This window comes from Bombina bombina, chromosome 2 (genome assembly GCF_027579735.1).
Source record: "Bombina bombina isolate aBomBom1 chromosome 2, aBomBom1.pri, whole genome shotgun sequence".
Lineage (NCBI taxonomy): Eukaryota > Metazoa > Chordata > Amphibia > Anura > Bombinatoridae > Bombina > Bombina bombina.
In genome coordinates, this window is record NC_069500.1 from 522,646,786 (window position 1) to 522,666,324 (window position 19,539).

The following is a 19,539-nucleotide window of genomic DNA, read 5'->3' on the forward strand; positions in this document are numbered from 1 at the left end:
CTGCTGCCCGACCTATCTGCACACACTCTCCAACATCGTAGATACTTCCAGCCGGTCACTCAGATCCTCCGTAGGGAGAACATCAAATACAGATGGGGTTACCCTACTAAATTAATAATCACAAAGGACAACAAGCCATTCACGGTGGCCTCTCTGGCTCAGGGTACAGCCCTCCTGGGTCAATGGGGCCTTATGGCTGTAGACCCCAGGGGACCCCCCGCGACCCAATCTAAGCTGAGAGTTTCGGCTCCCGAGTGGTCGGTGAAAGAACAAAGACCGAAGAGACTGAAAACACTGCAGCCTTTAGATCCTATCCAATCGGAGACTCGGCCCGCATGATAAGTGGCACTTGTTTTCGCCACGCCTCAGGAACCTGACAGGCTGCAGAATGCCCGCTTTTGCCCACCAGCTGAGTCTTGCAGCTGAGCAGAGGAACTGAGATGGTTTGGCCTTACACATGTCCCCTCATGGTCCTTTAGGCCATACCCTATGAGTTCATGCATGTTAGGTTTATGGGTTTAGAAATTTAATTATTATCACTGTTCTTCTTGGCAGACCTACAGGCCCATTATATTTTACAGGCCTGATATGATTAAATATGCTCACCTCTGCCTTTAATGCCCTTTGCTCTATGAGATTATGGAGTGGGGTGGGTACTGTACTGGCATTTGTAGCTACTAAATGTATGGGACCGTGTTCCGCCACCTCATGACAGGTCTAGGTGCTTCCTAATTTCTTTACAGCTTAACGCTATGTACCCGGCCTCCGTATTTACTTTGCCTGGGGTCCCACGGACATGATGTGGTGGAATGCGTTCCTCCTTCCCCCCCCTGCCCTCGGGGGTCACACCGATGTAATAATGAGTGGGGCCTACATTGACCTGAATATGCACCTAGATAATCATATGTGTCTCCATTCTATTCTATATATTATGTTTATGTGTTTTGACATTATTGCATTTACTGTTCCTTGTCAGGTTTCTATGTTCAACTTGATGATTTTGTTTAGGTTATGCCCTTAACGGGCGCATAGGTTGATACTCACTCACTTGCACGTTTGTTTACCTTCTAATAGCTTATTTGTATAGATTTTGGAGTGGGGCTGGCCTTTCCAGCTCCCCTCTTCACACATCCGCTCTTAGCTCCCCCCCCCCACTGGTTAACCCATGCCAGGGTTCCAACTAGGTGGACTATTTCCACCTGTGCTGTCAGTACATTTCCTTTTTCTGTGCTAATCACTTCCCTTAACCCCCAGCCCTCCCACACCTCTCACAGGGAAGAGGACCTAGGTTTTCTAAACATTTCTCCTGCCCATTTACTTCCCTGGATCGGAGGTAGAGAATGTCCCGCTTACAAATATGCACACACAACTCCAGAGGCTTAAATTCTCCCTACAAGAGGAGCTTACTTTCCCGTATGCTACGTCACCATAACCCTGACGTAGTGTTTCTTTTTTTTTTTTTTTAATAATTTTTTTATTGAGGTTAAAATAGCAGGTTCACAACAGTCTCATCAAAAGGTAAAACTTCACAGGATACATTCTACTGACATGACGTGACATTTAAACACCTCATTTTGTGAGTCTAATAGATTTGCAATGTCCTCAGATTAACAGGTCCAGTCAAGGGACCAGAAGTCAAGCAAGCATTTGAGGACATGTTGACATAGATAATAGTACAGAACACAGTTCCAGCATATATGAAGTGATACAGATTGTGGAATGAACATACAATATTCAAATAAAACAGACTTCAGTTTCTATTCTAAATCTATTAACTGATAACACTGAACTTGTATTGGAACGTATGGATGATTAGGACTATTATCATATATAAACTATAGAGAAGCAGGAAATTCTAACAAAGTTTAATTACCTGATTTTAAACCCCGAGAGCCGTTCTATGAAAATACAGGAAAAACTAAGTCATGGCTCTACGGGTTGGACAGAGACTACCTAACTCTGTCAAAAGATATGCGGGGAAGAAATAAATCATCCTTAACGCACATAGATAGTGGGGGGCGGAGGGTAGGCCGCAAATAGCATACCGCTCTATTGTTATTGTGCTTATCTAACAACTTTAATATTCATCTTAATTAGCCTCTTCAAACATATGTGAAAGCTATGTTGTGTATAATGTGCTCAAACTACGCTGGAAAACATGGATATTTAGTGAGGCAACTTAACGACAGTTAAAGCTGAGGATAGGGAAGTAGTTAACGGAGGTTCACAGTTCTGAGAGGTGGGAGCTGAATGCATTAGGCTTATGTGCTGTTTACAAAAGATTAATAGGGAAATTTATATAAAATCATTGCCCTAGGGATCACAGGATATATGATATTCTATAGGTGACTGTGTATGAGATAAACTGAGTAACAGTACAGTCTTAACATGCGCTAGAATATATAATGATTACAGGCAACATACACAATCAGCAAAAGTATTGAAAAGTCCTAGCATTCATAACTGTTAACAATAACATTAAGCCCTCAATTCAGCTACACATAGAAAAAAAAGGGTATTACTACTCCATAATTAGTCTGTGAGAGTGCTGATGTGACTCATTGCACACAAAGAAGGGGCACCTACACACTCTGTGCATATTTAGATAGTAGTCATCATACATAAAGAATCCTTAAATTCAACTACAGTGTGGTGAAACTATAAACAAAAGTGCACTAATTAAATGGTGTTTCAGTGACAAGCTGTACAGAGCTGAGGGTGCAATACAAAATCAGCTTAAGTGCTTCATAAAATATTACATGGCAGTCAATATCATAACTCAAGTAGGTTGTGAGATTTAAATCTCCAAACATCAACAATAGAATAACCTTAATGTCCTGCAAGCATAAATCCTCATCCAGTATTCTCTTTTTTAACCCACTCCTTGCCTGTAAGTTAATGAGAAGGCTACTCTACCAGCAGTCAGGTTATTTTCGGCCATTGATTGAGCTGCGAGGTCAAAGAGCAAAGTGCTCGTTACAGAGACAATTCTAGGGCTAAATATTATGTTCATGTAGGTTATCCTGGGCTATCTAGTAGTTATGACACACAGCTGTGGTGCATTAAACACTGCACAATTACACATTTAAGGCAGCAATAATGATTATAATACTATTAGGTGAAAAACATCATACATTTACAAAGTACAGTAGCTAATCTGTTATGCACTGCAAAGCCTCTCAGGAAGGACCTCCAGGACTATCTAGTAATTATTACACACAACTGTGGTGCACTAAACACTACACAGTTACATATAAAGGCAATAAAGATGGCTATGGTACTGTCATGTGAAGAACATAGTAAGGTTCAAACCCCAGCATTAGGAGGAATTAACCTGTCTATGAAGCTGAGAGATTCCCAGTTCAAACAGGATTATGGGGTATGATCATGAGGCATAAACTGTCAATAATAACTCAGATATAGTTTGCACAGAGCATCAGGCTAAGGGTACTTAATGTAAAGAAGCATGTAATGTTCTGGATAGTAGTCCTGCGTAGTACAAATATTAATAAACTGGCTTACATAGGGCGGCAGTCACAAATATAGAAATATGTGGTGTGCAGAAGCGTAGGCTATGCAGGTAGCAGGGAAATGTGCCAGATGGTATATGGGAGCACGGGGCAGTCCTCATTAGGAGATCCAACAATGTGTCTTCATGAGTACTTTGGGTAGGAACCCACAGCAAAGAGGGAGCCTCTGGCAGAAGAAACGTAACAGTGTCGTCCCTCTCAGTTCCAATAATACTGCTCTAGCACTCCTGCTTGTGGAGGCTGCTTACCCTGTCTGCATGCGGTCAAACCCATCCGCTTTCAAACTGGGCCAAACAGGCTGGATAAACCAAGGGGAGCAAAGTCTCAAAGACCGGTGCATCCGGGCATGCCGCTGTTGTTCCCAGCAGACTTGTTGCACCACGTCTTCAGCTCCGATGGCAGAGAGGAGCATACTTAGTCCTGCGTGGGCACCACAGTTCCTCTCAGTTCCTGCCTCCACGCTCAAGTGCCCGTGTTGCTTTTCCCCACGTATATGACAGCTGCTTGCAACGGCAGAGGTAGAGCGGGATCTCAGCCTGAGGTCCGCCCTCACCGGCATCTGTGATGCAGAACACGGCTGGGGATCCGCAAGTTCTGTGATACCTTGTGGGTTCAGTATTGGTCCTTGCTCCTCAGCTGTGTTAGTGCGGCACGTTCTCGTCGCTTGAATTGTAGCTGTAAGAGCATCGAGTTTGTCACAAATCTTCCTCCCATAGTCCTCCAATAGGTCCCTAATGCTGGAATACAGCGCTTGAGATTCCATGCCGGCCACGATACACCTTCCCCCAAAATGGCGCCTCAATTTGCGACCGGGAGCTTTACTCCAGTTATTCAGGTCTGCAGCATACCTAGAGCCTCCGATGCTCTATCCACCTATCCCAGGATTCTTCCAGTGTTATTTCCACTTAAATGCTAGCAAAATAGGGTAAATTTACCAATTATAAATCACATTCTAAATAGTTGAAGTCAGGAGCTCCTGAGCAGTGCATCTTGTTGCTTTGGCGGTCAGCTCCGCCCCCTGACGTAGTGTTTCTACAAGAAACACACTGGTTGTTAACCTCCCCCACCAGATTCCACTCTCGATCGTACACGACCACTGAGTGCTCCTCATTCACAAAGAAAGCTAGAGGGACCGCTGTCATGATTCACAGGAGGATAGCTTATGAGGAAATCCAGGTACTTAGGGACCCCCAGGCCAGATTCACAATCGTAGTATGTAAACTAGATCATGTCACACATACCCTTGTCTCGATTTACCTACCCAATTCCCAACAGCCTGCTTGTCTCAGGAAAATTTTGAGGTTGATTAACCAGCATAAACAAGGCAGAGTCATAATAGCAGGGGACTATAACATGATTTGGGACACTGACCTTGACCATAAGACGCTAAACCCAACTAGGCCCTCCCCCCAACCGACCCTTCTCTCTACACGATTCAAATCAATCATGTCTGAGTTTGGATATTATGATATCTGGCGTTCCCTACACACCACAGATAGAGACTTCACTCACTTCTCCCAGGTACACAAAACCTATTCTAGGTTAGATCATATTTTTTGCTCGGCCGGGACCCTGGACTCAGTGCTCCAATCCAATATTCCTCTATGCCCATGGTCCGACCATGATCCGGTATTTGCTGACTTACAACTTAGTGACCCTTGTCCCCACAAAAACAGATGGTCTCTCCCACGCAACATCCTAGCAGACATCCCCTTCAGGGAGGAGTTGCGAAGGGATCTTATAGATCTCATCCAACTCAACGACAACGGCCAGACTGCCGATGACACACTCTGGGGAGCCATTAAGGCGGTAACCAGAGGCTATATCATCCGCAAGCAAGCCCGCCTTAGGAAATTAGCTGGACTCTCCCTAGCCCAAGCCCACTGTAGACTAAGACTACTGGAATCTGCTAACAGAACCAACGTCACGGAAGCATTGTCTTCCCAGATCTCAGCGGTGCGCTCGCATATTAACGGTCTAGAATTGCGACGTACCCAAGAGAATCTCACAAGACTTAAACAGATGTTTTATTATAAAGGCAACAGGGCAGATACACTGCTAGCGAATAAACTACGCCAGCGGAACAGTACGTCTCGCATACACCAAATCTTTTACAACAACCAGACCCACAAGCTCCCCTCACAGATAGGGGACTGCTTCTCAGACTACTACTCTAAGCTCTATGACCTTGAGGGTACTGAGATCAGGGCCCCCGCCTCCACTCAACAGATTAGAGAATTTCTCGATTCCTTAAACCTACCCTCCCTATCGACGGAACAACAGGAGTCCCTAACTAACCCGTTCACTCAGTTGGAAGTTAAGCAGGTCATCCAGCGACTTAAATCTCTTAAGGCCCCTGGTCCTGACGGATTTCCTGCACAGTTCTACAAAACCTACAGCCAAGAACTAGTGCCGCTACTCCTTAGGTTTTTTAACACTGCCAGACAAGGAGGAAGCTTTAAAAAGGAATTTTTGGAGGCTGAGATCATTATGATCCCGAAACCAAACAAAGACCCCTCTCACTGCCCCAACTATAGGCCTATTTCGCTTATAAACGTGGACATAAAAATCTATTCCAAGCTTATTGCGAATCGAATTTGCAAACTTCTGCCTACCCTGGTCAACCCAGATCAAGTAGGGTTCATACACAACCGGGAGGGCCCAGATAACACCAGGCGCCTCATTAACATAGTTTGCGAATCGACGAGAATGAACAAGCCTTTTTCGGTTATCTCTCTAGATGCCGAAAAGGCCTTTGATAGGGTTAGATGGAGCTACCTTTGGGAGACCCTTGAGGTTCTCAAATTTCCCTCTGATATACGTCTAGCGATCCAAGCCCTATATTCCAACCCCACAGCCACAGTTAGGGGGATGGGGTTCCACTCAACCCGATTCCCCATCCGTAATGGCACGAGGCAGGGCTGCCCTCTCTCCCCACTTCTGTTTGCCCTGGCAATCGAGCCCCTTGCAGAAACAATACGCACCAACAAAGACTTGGTGGGTATCACACTCTCGGGCTCTAAACATAGCATCGCCTTATTCGCTGACGATGTGACGGTGTTCTCGGCAGATCCTCTCCATACCATCCCTAAACTCCTGGATATACTTGAGGCCTTTGGCTCTCTTTCCTTTTACAAACTTAACGTCCCTAAAACAGAAATTTACTGGTGGGGTTTCCCCCAAAACTACATCTCGGCCCTCCAGAGGCAATGCGACTTCAAATGGTCTAGTAAATGTATCACTCACCTTGGAGTTAAAATATCTAACGACCTGAAACAGATGGTCAAGGATAACTTTTCGCCCCTGCTTGCAGATCTGCGAGCGTTAAAAAATACCTGGGATCACAAGAGCATTTCTTGGATGGGCCGCATAGCCTCTCTCAAGATGTCGTTCCTCCCGCGGCTCACCTACCTATTTAGGTGCCTACCAATTAGAGTACCCTCCCACTTATTGTTGCAATTCCAAAGCGAGTGCACCAAATTCATTTGGCAGAATAAAACCCCTAGGATAGCCCATAAAACACTCCAGTTCCCGGTTCACTTGGGGGGATTGGCCTCCCCATCCATAATAAAGTACTATGAGGGAGCCATGCTCATGCATATCTCTCAGTGGGGAGTTCTGCAATCTCAAGACAGGTGGAGGGACATTGAACAAGCTTCACTGCCCTTTGATATCTATCTAAAAGATCTAATCTGGACCCCGGTCCACAGTCGTAGAACCTTGAACATCCACAACCTTGTAATCGTAGAGTGCTTGGCGGTTTGGGATAAGATCCGGCACCGCAAGTTGATCGCGCCACATCCCTCCCCAATTACCTCTATCCCTGGCCTCTTTACAGGCCTCCCAGAGACACACCCCAACACATGGGCTAGAATGGGGGTGACACGTTTCGGATCTCTGGTCTGCGACCAGTGGAGATGGCTATCTCAAGTTGTCTAGGGACAGCCTTGGTAAAGATGTCCCACCCTACCTCCACTTCGAGCTTACTAGGATCAAGAGTTTCCTATCTAGCTGGGGTTTTTTCCCCTCCGCTTCGCGCCCACTTACTCCATGGGAATCTACTTGGAAAGGTGGACGTAGACTCCACAAGCCTCTGTCGAGACATTACTGTCTGTTAGAGGGTACGACGCCCCCGGACCTGGCCCCGCATTTGAACAAGTGGGACACTATCCTCCATACTAGAATCTCGGCTGGTGCCTGGCAAGGGTCTCTTACCCTGACCAAAAAATCTTTGCATTGTGTGACAATGTTTGAAACGCACTACAAAGTCATTTCTCAATGGTACCTGGTCCCAGTGCGATTAGCCAAGATGTTCCCGACGTCCCCCCCACAATGCTGGAGGGAATGTGGGGCCCAGGGGAGCATGCTCCACATCTGGTGGGAATGCCCCAGGTTATCTCACTTGTGGAGTCTATGTTTCCGCACTCTATCTGCTCTCAAGATACAACTGCCCAAAAGCCCTGCCACAGCACTTCTACACTTAAACTTACACGCCCTCCCCAAACATCAACAGATCTTTTATGTTTACCTCTTAACTTCAGTCAAAACCTGTATTGCTAGATGCTGGAAGAAAACTTCCCCCCCTTGCTGGTCCGATATCCTTAGGAACATGGCCTACCTACAGGTTATGGAAAGGGATATATTTTATAGTCTGGACAAAAGCGACCTGTTTGAGATGGTCTGGGCCGACTGGACGGAAATACATGACACCACATGGCTCCCCCAGGTCAGGGTATAGTAACGCACATATTTCCCGCCTCAGGCGAACCCCGATAGGTGCCTTTCATTTCTCCCCCTCCCTCTCCCCCCATATGGATGAATCCCTCCCTTCCCTCCTCCCCCCCTCCCTCCTCCTTTTGATAATTTCTCAGCAATGTATTGACTTCTATGTCTGATACTTCAATGATTCAGTTGTATCCTTTCTAATGGTTTTTTCCTTTTTGTTTGTTTGTATTCCATTCTAGTACTCTATGATATAATTTGTACTATAATGTGCAGGGGATCTGCGAATCCCCAGTCAATGTTATACTGGTTAAAACAAATAAAAAAATTTGAAAAAAAAAAAAAAAGTAGGAGGGGGAGCGAACGGAATACCTGGTCTATCCCACTCCTTAGTAACAATGTCCGAAATCCTCTTAGGGACCAGAAAAACAGTGTAGGCAGTAACCTCTAGAAATCTGTCCATTTTACACAATTTCTCTGGAACTACAATAGGGTCACAATCATCCAGAGTTGTTAAACCCTCCCTGAGCAATAAGCAGAGGTGTTCTAGTTCAAATTTAAAAGCCGTCATATCTGAGTCTGAGGGAACATCTTTCCTGAATCAGAAATCTCTCCCTCAGACAGCAAATCCCTCACCCCCAACTCAGAACATTGTGAGGGTACTTCGGATATGGCTAATAAAGCGTCAGAGGGCTCAGCATTTGTTCTCACACCAGACCTACTGCGCTTCCCCTGCAACCCAGGCAGCTTAGATAAAACATCTGTGGGTAGTATTCATAACTGCGGCCATATCTTGCAGGGTGAAAGAATTAGACGCACTAGAAGTACTTGGCGTCGCTTGTGCGGGCGTTAATGGTTGGGACACTTGGGGAGAATTAGATGGCATAACCTGATTCCCTTCTGACTGAGAATCATCCTGCGACATACTTTTAGTAGCTAAAATATGTTCTTTGCAATTTATTGACCTTTCAGTGCATGAGGGACACATTCTAAGTGGGGGTTCCACAATGGCTTCTAAACATATTGAACAATGACTTTCTTCAATGTCAGACATGTTGAACAGGCTAGTAATGACTACAAACTAGCATTAAAACACTTTATTTAGTGAAAAAAAAATAACAATCTTAAAAAACGGTACTGCGCCTTTAAGAGAAAAAAAAGCATACACGTTCTGCAAAACTGCTTTAAAATGCACCAAATTTTTCAAATTTTTGCAAGCAGACTCAATATGTGTAGTTAAGTTTGACCCACAAGGAAATTTAACATTTAACCCTTTAATGTGCAAACCGGATTGAAATTAGGCCTAAATCCGGAAAAAATACCCCCAGCACCTTGCCACAGCCCTGCTGTGACGCCTACCTGCCCTCAGGGATAGTAAATATGGGGTTAAAGCTTCGATGTGGCCCAAAACATCCACAAGGACCCTCAGGAGTTGGAGCTTGCTAAGTGAAAACTGCGTATCTGAGGCGCGAAAATAGGCCCCGCCCATCTCACTCGATGTCTCTACAGCCTCAAAGAACCGCACCAGAGCGGTTTTAAACTAGCCATGTGGGTTCTGAGACCCAAAAAATAAGCCAAGTGTACCCTCAATAAAGTTGCCCAAAAAACGTTATTGCCCACAAAACGTTAACAGCACTCCCAGTTCATAAAACGTTTGCCCACAAACATTCAAAACTCAGTGTCAACCATTTTTGTAATTAGCCCCTTATGCAAGCTTAGTAATGCCTTTCTATAGCTCTTAGGATTACTGCTTACCCTTACCCTCATGGGGATACTGTCAGCCTTTCCGAAATACAGTCTCTCCAGAAAAAATGACTGAACATACCTCACTGCTATATAGCATGAAAACGTTCCTCACACTGAAGTTTCTTGTACCCCTCAGCCTCTGTGGGAACAGCACTGGATCTTAGTTACAAATGCTAAAATCATCATCCTCCAGGCAGACGTCTTCATTCATCTGCTGCCTGAGAGTAAATAGTACACACCAGTACCATTTAAAACAAAAAACTCTTGCTTGAAGAAATTAAAAACTAATATTTTATCACCTCTTTCACTTTACCCTTCCTAGTACTTAGTGTAGGCAAAGAGAATGACTGGGGGGGTGTGGAGCTAAGGGAGGAGCTATATAGACAGCTCTGCTGTGGCGCTCTTTGCCACTACCTGTTAGGAGGATAATATCCCACAAGTAAAGAATGAATCCGTGGACTCGTCGTACCTTATAGAAGAAATGCACAATATCTTAATATCCCTTTTTGCCACCTTTTGTCTGTTTAACAAACTACTTTACTCAATTACTCTTTACCCCTCACCACCTGCACTGCTCATTAACTCATCTCTCTTAACCTCACCTTAGTTTTGAATTCATGAACTTCACACATTCCTAAAGACTCTCCCCCTTGCAACTCATCACAAAAACAGTCTCACTATTGCAAATCCGCATCTCATGTCACTCTCCCTCTTGCTCATACTAGCTGCTGGCGATATCTCCCCTAATCCTGGTCCCCCACAACTTCCTTGCCCTGCACACCCATGTGTGCCCTTCAATAGACTTCAAAAACAAAACTCTCTTGCATCTAAAGACACCCCCCCTTTCACTTGTGCACTATGGAACTCTCGCTCTGTTTGCGACAAACTCACTTCTATCCATGAACTCTTTATCTCCCACTCTCAATCTTCTGGCTCTCACAGAAACCTGGCTCTCTCCTTCAGACACTGCTTCCTCTGCTGCACTGTCACATGGGGGTCTCCAGCCACACTCCTAGGTCTGACAATAGACAAGGAGGTGGTGTTGGTATTTTACTTTCCTCTTGTTGCACCTTTCAACAAATACAGCCCTTTTCTTCCCTCACATGCTCTTCATTCGAAACACACATGATTTGCTTATTCTCTCCCCTCTCTATACGCGCTGCAGTTATATACTGCCCACCTGGCTCCGCAACTATCTTTCTAGATCACTTTGCCACCTGGCTACCTTACTTTCCTCAAATACCCCTGCCCTCATTCTCTGCACTTCAACCTCCCTGTTGATAATTCCACTGCCTCCTCTGCAAAACAACTCCTGCAACTCACTTCCTCTTTCGGCTTGTCACAATGGACTGACTCTTCCACTCACAAAGATGGTCACTCCCTTGATCTGATTTTCAGTTATTGATGCACTGTCTCAAACTTTACAAACTCACCTTTTCCTCTTTCTGACCACCACCTTCTCACTTGTACCATCACCTCCCTCCCCTCACACTAAACTTCACAGAAGAATCAAGTCATTAGATCAGCAACAGCTCCCTAGCTCTCTCAAACATTACTGCTCTACTGTTTCTTCAAACCCAAAACGTCTGTTCTCCACATTCAATACTCTTCTCCGTCCACCCCCACCTCAACTTTTCTCTCAGCCCTTGATTTTGCCAGCTACTTAAACAACAAAATTGCCTCCATCAGAAATGAAAACAGCTCTCAACATACTACCGGTCTCCTACCCATTCAAAAGCTCAAAATCATCCAAAACCCACATAGCCATAAATTTAGATATTTTGCCCCTGTTACAGAGGATGAAGTTTCTGCCCTTATACTATCCTCTCACCTCACTACCTGTCCCCTCGACCCCATCCCCTCACAATTACTCCCCTCCCTCTCTTCTTCCCTTACCCCTATACTCACACATCTTCAACCTCTCCCTCAGCACTGGTATAGTTCCCACATCTCTTAAACATGCATTAGTCACACCTATCCTTAAAAAATCCTCTCGATCCAATTTCCCCATCCAACTACCGCCCTATTTCCCCTACTACCTCTTGCCTCAAAGTTTCTTGAAAAGCTAGTATATGCACGTCTATCCTATTTCCTTACATTAAACTCCCTCCTTGACCCACTGCAATCTGGATTTCGCCCCCTTCACTCAAGAGACAGCAATAATTAAGGTTACCAACGACATACTTACAGCAAAATCAAAAGGCCACTTCTCTCTATTCATCCTCCTTGATCTGTCTGCAGCCTTTGATACTGTTAACCACCCTCTTTTGCTCCATACCCTCCAATCCTTCGGCATCTGTGACACAGCTCTCTGTTGCTTCCCTTCCTATCGGTCTAACCGTACCTTTAGTGTAGCCTTCTCTGGGGCATCCTCTGCCCCATTACCTCTTTCTGTTGGGGTACCGCAAGATTCTGTCCTCTTCACAATCTACACGTCCTCACTAGGTTCCTTATTTGTATGCCGACGATACCCAAATCTACCTCTCTGCACCAGAACTCACTCACTCTCTCTCTCGAGAGAGAGACAGACAGACAGACACAGAGACAGACAGACAGACAGACACAGAGACAGACAGACAGACAGACACAGAGACAGACAGACAGACAGACACAGAGACAGACAGACAGACAGACACAGAGACAGACAGACAGACAGACACAGAGACAGACAGACAGACAGACACAGAGACAGACAGACAGACAGACACAGAGACAGACAGACACAGAGACAGACACAGAGACAGACAGACACAGAGACAGACAGACAGACACAGAGACAGACAGACAGACACAGAGACAGACAGACAGACACAGAGACAGACAGACAGACACAGAGACAGACAGACAGACACAGAGACAGACAGACAGAGACAGACACAGAGACAGACAGACAGAGACAGACAGACAGAGACAGACAGACAGAGACAGACAGACAGAGACAGACAGACAGAGACAGACAGACAGAGACAGACAGACAGAGACAGACACAGAGACAGACACAGAGACAGACACAGAGACAGACACAGAGACAGACACAGAGACAGACACAGAGACAGACACAGAGACAGACACAGAGACAGACACAGAGACAGACACAGAGACAGACACAGAGACAGACACAGAGACAGACACAGAGACAGACACAGAGACAGACACAGAGACAGACACAGAGACAGACACAGAGACAGACACAGAGACAGACACAGAGACAGACACAGAGACAGACACAGAGACAGACACAGAGACAGACACAGAGACAGACACAGAGACAGACACAGAGACAGACACAGAGACAGACACAGAGACAGACACAGAGACAGACACAGAGACAGACACAGAGACAGACACAGAGACAGACACAGAGACAGACAGACAGACACAGACACAGAGACAGACACAGAGACAGACAGACAGAGACAGACACAGAGACAGACACAGAGACAGACACAGAGACAGACACAGAGACAGACACAGAGACAGACACAGAGACAGACACAGAGACAGACACAGAGACAGACAGACAGACACAGACACAGAGACAGACAGACAGACACAGACACAGAGACAGAGACAGACACAGAGACAGACACAGAGACAGACACAGAGACAGACACAGAGACAGACACAGAGACAGACACAGAGACAGACACAGAGACAGACACAGAGACAGACACAGAGACAGACACAGAGACAGACACAGAGACAGACACAGAGACAGACACAGAGACAGACAGACACAGAGACAGACACAGAGACAGACACAGAGACAGACACAGAGACAGACACAGAGACAGACACAGAGACAGACACAGAGACAGACACAGAGACAGACACAGAGACAGACACAGAGACAGACACAGAGACACACAGACACAGAGACAGACAGACACAGAGACAGACACAGACACACAGACAGACACAGAGACAGACAGACACAGAGACAGACAGACACAGAGACAGACAGACACAGAGACAGACAGACACAGAGACAGACAGACACAGAGACAGACAGACAAAAACTACTTTAGCTTTTAAAAAAGCTTTATAAGTATATTTAGCATCTGTTATTTAGCTTTCTATAAAGCTTATGAGGTAAAATATGTCCAATCATTTTTCTTTTTGAAAAACTTAAGCTTTGAAAAAAAGCTGTTAAAAAAAAAAAACACACCACACCCCAGGCTTATCTTTAGCTTTTAAAAAAGCTTTTGGATAGAATAGCTAATAATGCTAAACAATTAAACTAAATACGATGCTCCGCTATTAATCTAACTGATCTCTCTCTACAACTCTCCTTACAGACTGCTTTTTCCTAACTGCGTCAGATAATGTTTTAACTTATTTAAGGGGCATGGTTAGTCACGAGAGATACATGCAATTTTCCGCGAGCGAGAGGCGAGGCTTTCCATAAACGTGCAGTGTTTGACACTGACGTAAATGTTAATTCCTATGCCCGTAATATATTTTCGGAAGTTGCGATCGGCAATTTCCGCAACTCCGCCCACACATAATTTATACTGTAACTATGCATAGTGACTGTATCAATAATGTAGACGACACTGAAAAAAATAAGAATTAATACAAAATGTCAGTGTCTGCATTATTGATAGTCACTATGCATTGTGACATATATATATATATATATATATATATATATATAGTCACAATGCATAGTGACTATATATATATATATATATATATATATATATATATATATATATATATATATATATATATATATATATATATATATATATATATATATAATGTGTAGACTGAGCCGCCTCCCAATAATAAAACTAACAGTTCTTTACCTATATTTCCACCATCATCCAAAAATCTGAAGTAAAACTAAAATTAATAACCCCTTAACCGTCAACCACCCACATCGCAATAAACCTAATTACCCTATTAACCTCTAAACCGCAAACCCCCCACATCGCAATAAACCTAATTATCCTATTAACCCCTAAAGCGCAAAACCCACAACGCAAATAACTGTTTAAATAACTAAGCACCCTAACCTAACACCACCTAAAATTAACCCAAATTACCCAAAGTTATAAAAAATAAAAAAGGCTACCATTACAGAAAATAAAAAATCAAATTACCAAATTTTACAAAATTAAACCAAATCCCTATGAAAATAAAAACACCCCCCTAAAATAAAAACACCCCTACTCTAAGAATAAACTACCAGTAACCCTTAAAAGGGCTTTTTGCAGGGCATTGCCCCAAGATTATCAGCTTTTTTACAAAAAATACAAAGTTCCCCCCCAACAGTAAACCACCCACCAAACCCCCCAAAATAAAAAACCCAACACTAAAAAATAAACAAACTACCCATTGCCATGAAAAGGGCATTTGTTTGGGCATTGCCCTTATAAGTATCAGTGGGTAGACTAAGAAAATTAACCAGAGGCACTGTTCAATTTTCTTCCCTTTAATGGGATCCCAATGGCCCATCTTACCTGCTGGGGTGTAATTGTTTGCAAATAGCTCCTTTACCTTTATTATTTGAAAAAAATAGAGCCTTTTGCATATAGAAACCATCACCTATACTGAAAATATGTATTCTCTCCATAAAGGCGGTGTAAATGTGGGACAATAGTCCTAATTCTCCCAGTGGGAGGTAGGAAACAGGTGGAAATCGTATTTGCACAAACATACCAGGAATAATTAGGCTCCAAAATGCATTTAAATGTGTACTGTTTACATCTCAAAATATTTTTTCTATCACTTATTGATTGTGTGTGTGTGTTTTTAAACTACATGTAATTAGTGTTCTAATGTATTTATTGACCACCTCATTTTAAAATATTCCATTGCGAAGGTTGCCTTAACACTGCTTTAAATCTATGGTCCTAGTGAACTATAGTGATTAATTTAAATTGTGTTTACCTGTTTAGGATCGCTTTTTCAGTTCAGGATGAGGCCATACCTCAGAGAATATGACTTCCTGTATTGCAACTTCTTTGTAACTGGGGAATATGCGTACTGTGACTTCAAATTTTCAAAAGCCTACTTTTTTCCGTCTTCATGCAATATATATTACATTCACTTCTGCAATAAAGCAAAAACATAATCTGGGTGTATTTTTTTTTTGGACTTCTGAAAAAAAAAAGACAAAATAAAAAAAAAAAAAATTCAGCCCCCAAAAAAGCTAACTTCTTAAAAAAAACAAACAAACAAAAAAAAAAAAACACTTATTCAGCTTAAGCCTTTTTTTGCTTTCCAATTTTTCCAGTCTTTTTATATTTACACTTTTTTCAGTCAACAGCTCCTACTGAGCATGTGCAAGAATTCACAGAATATACTATATGCATTTGTGATTGGTTGATGGCTGTCACATGATACAGGGGAGTGGACATAGAAATAACTGACATTTGTCAGAAAAAAACGGAATGTTTATTATGCAAATCTGCTGTATGTACTGGTACTTTAAGTGCTCTTAGATTATTTAACATCCTTGTAGAAAACCTCTTAGTGACCAGACCATTTTTCACTTTTCTTACCATTAAGGAACAGGGCTATTTTTACATTTCTGCAGTGTTTGTGTTTAGCTGTAATGTTAGTCTTACTCATTTACTGTACCCACACATATTATATACTGTTTTTCCTCGCAATTAAATGGACTTTCTAAAGATACCATTATTTTCATCATATAATTTACTATAAAAAACAAATGATAAAATATGATGAACCCCCCCCCCCCACCCTTTTTATAACTTTGTCCCCCAAAATCTGTTACACATCTACAATCACCAAAAAAACACCCATGGTAAATAGTTTCTAAATTTTGTCCTGAGTTTAGAAATAACCAATGTTTACAAGTTCTTTGCAAGTTATAGGGCAATAAGTACAAGTAGCACTTCGCTATTTCCAAACCATTTTTTTGACAAAATTAGCGATAGTTATATTGTAACATTGATATCTGTCAGGAATCCCTGAATAACCCTTCACATGTGTGTGTGTAGATTTTATATATATAAACATTTTTAGTAGACAACCCAAAGTATTGATCTAAGCCGATTTTGGTATATTTCATGCAACCATTTCACTGCCAAATGCGATCAAAGAAAATTTTAGCTTTAGTGTAGAGATCAGCCTCCCACCTGACACATCCCACTCCCTGATCCCTCTCAAACAGCTCTCTTCCCTCCCCCACCCCACAATTGTCACCACCATCCAAAAAGTTTGGAGAATGATACAAATATTGTCACAAAGTATGCTGCTTCAGTGTTTATATATTTTTGTCAGATATTACTATGGTATACTGAAGTATAATTACAAGCATTTCATGAGTGTCAAAGGATTTTATTGACAACTACATTAAAGGGACAGTAAAGTCATAATTAGACATTCCTGATTTAGATAGAGCACACAATCTTAAACAACTTTCCAATTTACTTCTATTATTTAAGTTGCTTCCTTCTCTTGTTATCCTTTGCTGAAAGGTTTATCTAGGTAAGCTCAGGAGCTGCAAAGAACCTAGGTTTATCGGATCATCAGATACCAAAGAGTTAATATTTGCAGTGTTGACCCTCCTTTTTCAAGGCCTCTGCAATTCGCCTTGCATCAACTTTTGGGCCACATCCCGACTGATGGCAACCCATTCTTGCATAATCAATGCTTGGAGTTAGTCAGAATTTGTGGGTTTTTTGTTCACCCGCCTCTTGAGGATTGACCACAAGTTCTCAATGGGATTAAGGTCTGGGAAGTTTACTGGCCATGGACCCAAAATGTCGATTTTTCCCCCCCAAGGTGCTCCATCACGCTGGAAAATACATTGTTTGTCACCAAACTGTTCTTGGATGGTTGGGAGAAGTTGCTCTTGGAGGATGTTTTTGTACCATTCCTTATTTATGGCTGTGTTTTTAGCTAAAATTGTGAGTGTACCCACTCCCTTGACCGAGAAGCAACCCCACACATAAATGGTCTTAGGATACTCTACATGACACAGGACTGATCGTAGCACTTACCTTTTCTTTTCCGGATGTCCCAAACAATTGGAAAGGGGATTCATCAGAGAAAATAACTTTGCACCAGTACTCAGCAGTCCAATCCCTGTACCTTTTGCAGAATCAGTCTGTCCCTGATGTTTTTCCTGGAGAGAAGTGGCTTCTTTGCTGCCCTTCTTGACACCGGGCCATCCTCCAAAAGTCTTCGGCTCACTGAGCGTGCAGATGCATTTGCACCTTCATGCTGCCATTCCTGAGCAAGCTCTTCACTGGTGGTGCCCCAATCCCGCAGCTGAATCAACTTTAGGACATAGACCTGACGCTTGCTGGATTTTATTGGGGGCCCTGAAGCCTTCTTCACAACAATTGAACTTCTCTCCTTGAAGATCTTGATGATCCGATAAATGGTTGATTTAGGTGCAATCTTAGTAGCAGCAATAGCCTTGCCTGTGAATCCCTTTGTGAAAAGCAATGATGACTGCACGCATTTCCTTGCAGGTAACCATGTTTAACAGAGGAAGAACAATGAGTTGTCAGCGTCTTATCTTAGTAATGTCCTTTACAGTGAAAGTAAATTTTACAATCCGCAAATAATGCTATGGATTCTACTACAGTAATACTATATAGTCGCTAACTTTTTTTTTTTTTTTTTAACTTTGTGCTGAATTTAAACATTTATATTTTCTGTACCTTTTGCTAGCTTCCGGCTTTAGTAGTTTTACATGTAAGAGCAGTCCCACCCACTCTATACATATTGATCCGTGCTCGCTCTCTTGAATACTATTTTTTTGCGCATGCGCAATAATACAATCTCTGCTCCGATACGTGAATAACTCTACGTGAGTACATGGGATTTCCCTTTAGGGCTTAAATGCGCATGCGGCTATCATGAACGCGTGCACCGGTTCATGGATGAACTTCTAGGATAGGTGCATGCGCAATTTCGAAATGGGGGTGTCGATCTAACGCTTTTAGACGCCCTTGCGGGACCAATCAATTTGTTATATGAATATTCGTCACCGAACAAAAACATTTTTTTCATGTGGGCGAAGGAATGGCAAACAAGTTTTGCAGATTTAAAGGTAAAAAAGTAGGCTTAAAGGGACATTAAACTCAAATTTTCTCTTTCGAGATTCAAAAAGAGAATACAGTTTTAAACAACTTTCTAATATACTTCTGTTATCCAATTTGCTTCATTCTCTTGATATTCCTTCCTGAAAAGCATATCTAGATAGACTCAGTAGATTCTGATTGGTGGCTGCACATATTTGCCTCATGTGATTGGCTCACCCATGTGCATTGCTATTTCTTAAACAAAGGATATCTAAATATTGAAGAAAATTAGATAATAGAAGTAAATTGGAATTTTGTTTAAAATTGTATTCTCTGTCTGAATCATGAAAGAACATTTTTAGTTTTAATGTCCCTTTAAAACTAGAATTAGAAAGAAATCATAAATGAAAGTTTAGTTATTTTAAATGTATTTTATAAACAAACATAGCAATATACTAAACTTTACTTTAAGGCCTTATCTATCCAAAACATCAGCACTGTTGGTAGCAAATATTTGCTTAGTCTCCAAT

The 19,539-nt window shown here is 42.7% G+C and overlaps 1 protein-coding gene across 3 annotated transcripts in view; it reads right to left on the reverse strand.

The window, feature by feature from the left end:
• C2H14orf119 (chromosome 2 C14orf119 homolog) overlaps positions 1-19,539 on the reverse strand; it is a 40,837-nt gene that overhangs the window by 17,702 nt on the left and 3,596 nt on the right. For all 3 annotated transcript variants that reach the window (XM_053702297.1, XM_053702298.1, XM_053702299.1), the window contains exon 2: positions 15,897-16,058. The gene's annotated coding sequence lies outside the window, so the exon portion shown is untranslated. The remainder of the gene's footprint in view (positions 1-15,896; positions 16,059-19,539) is intronic.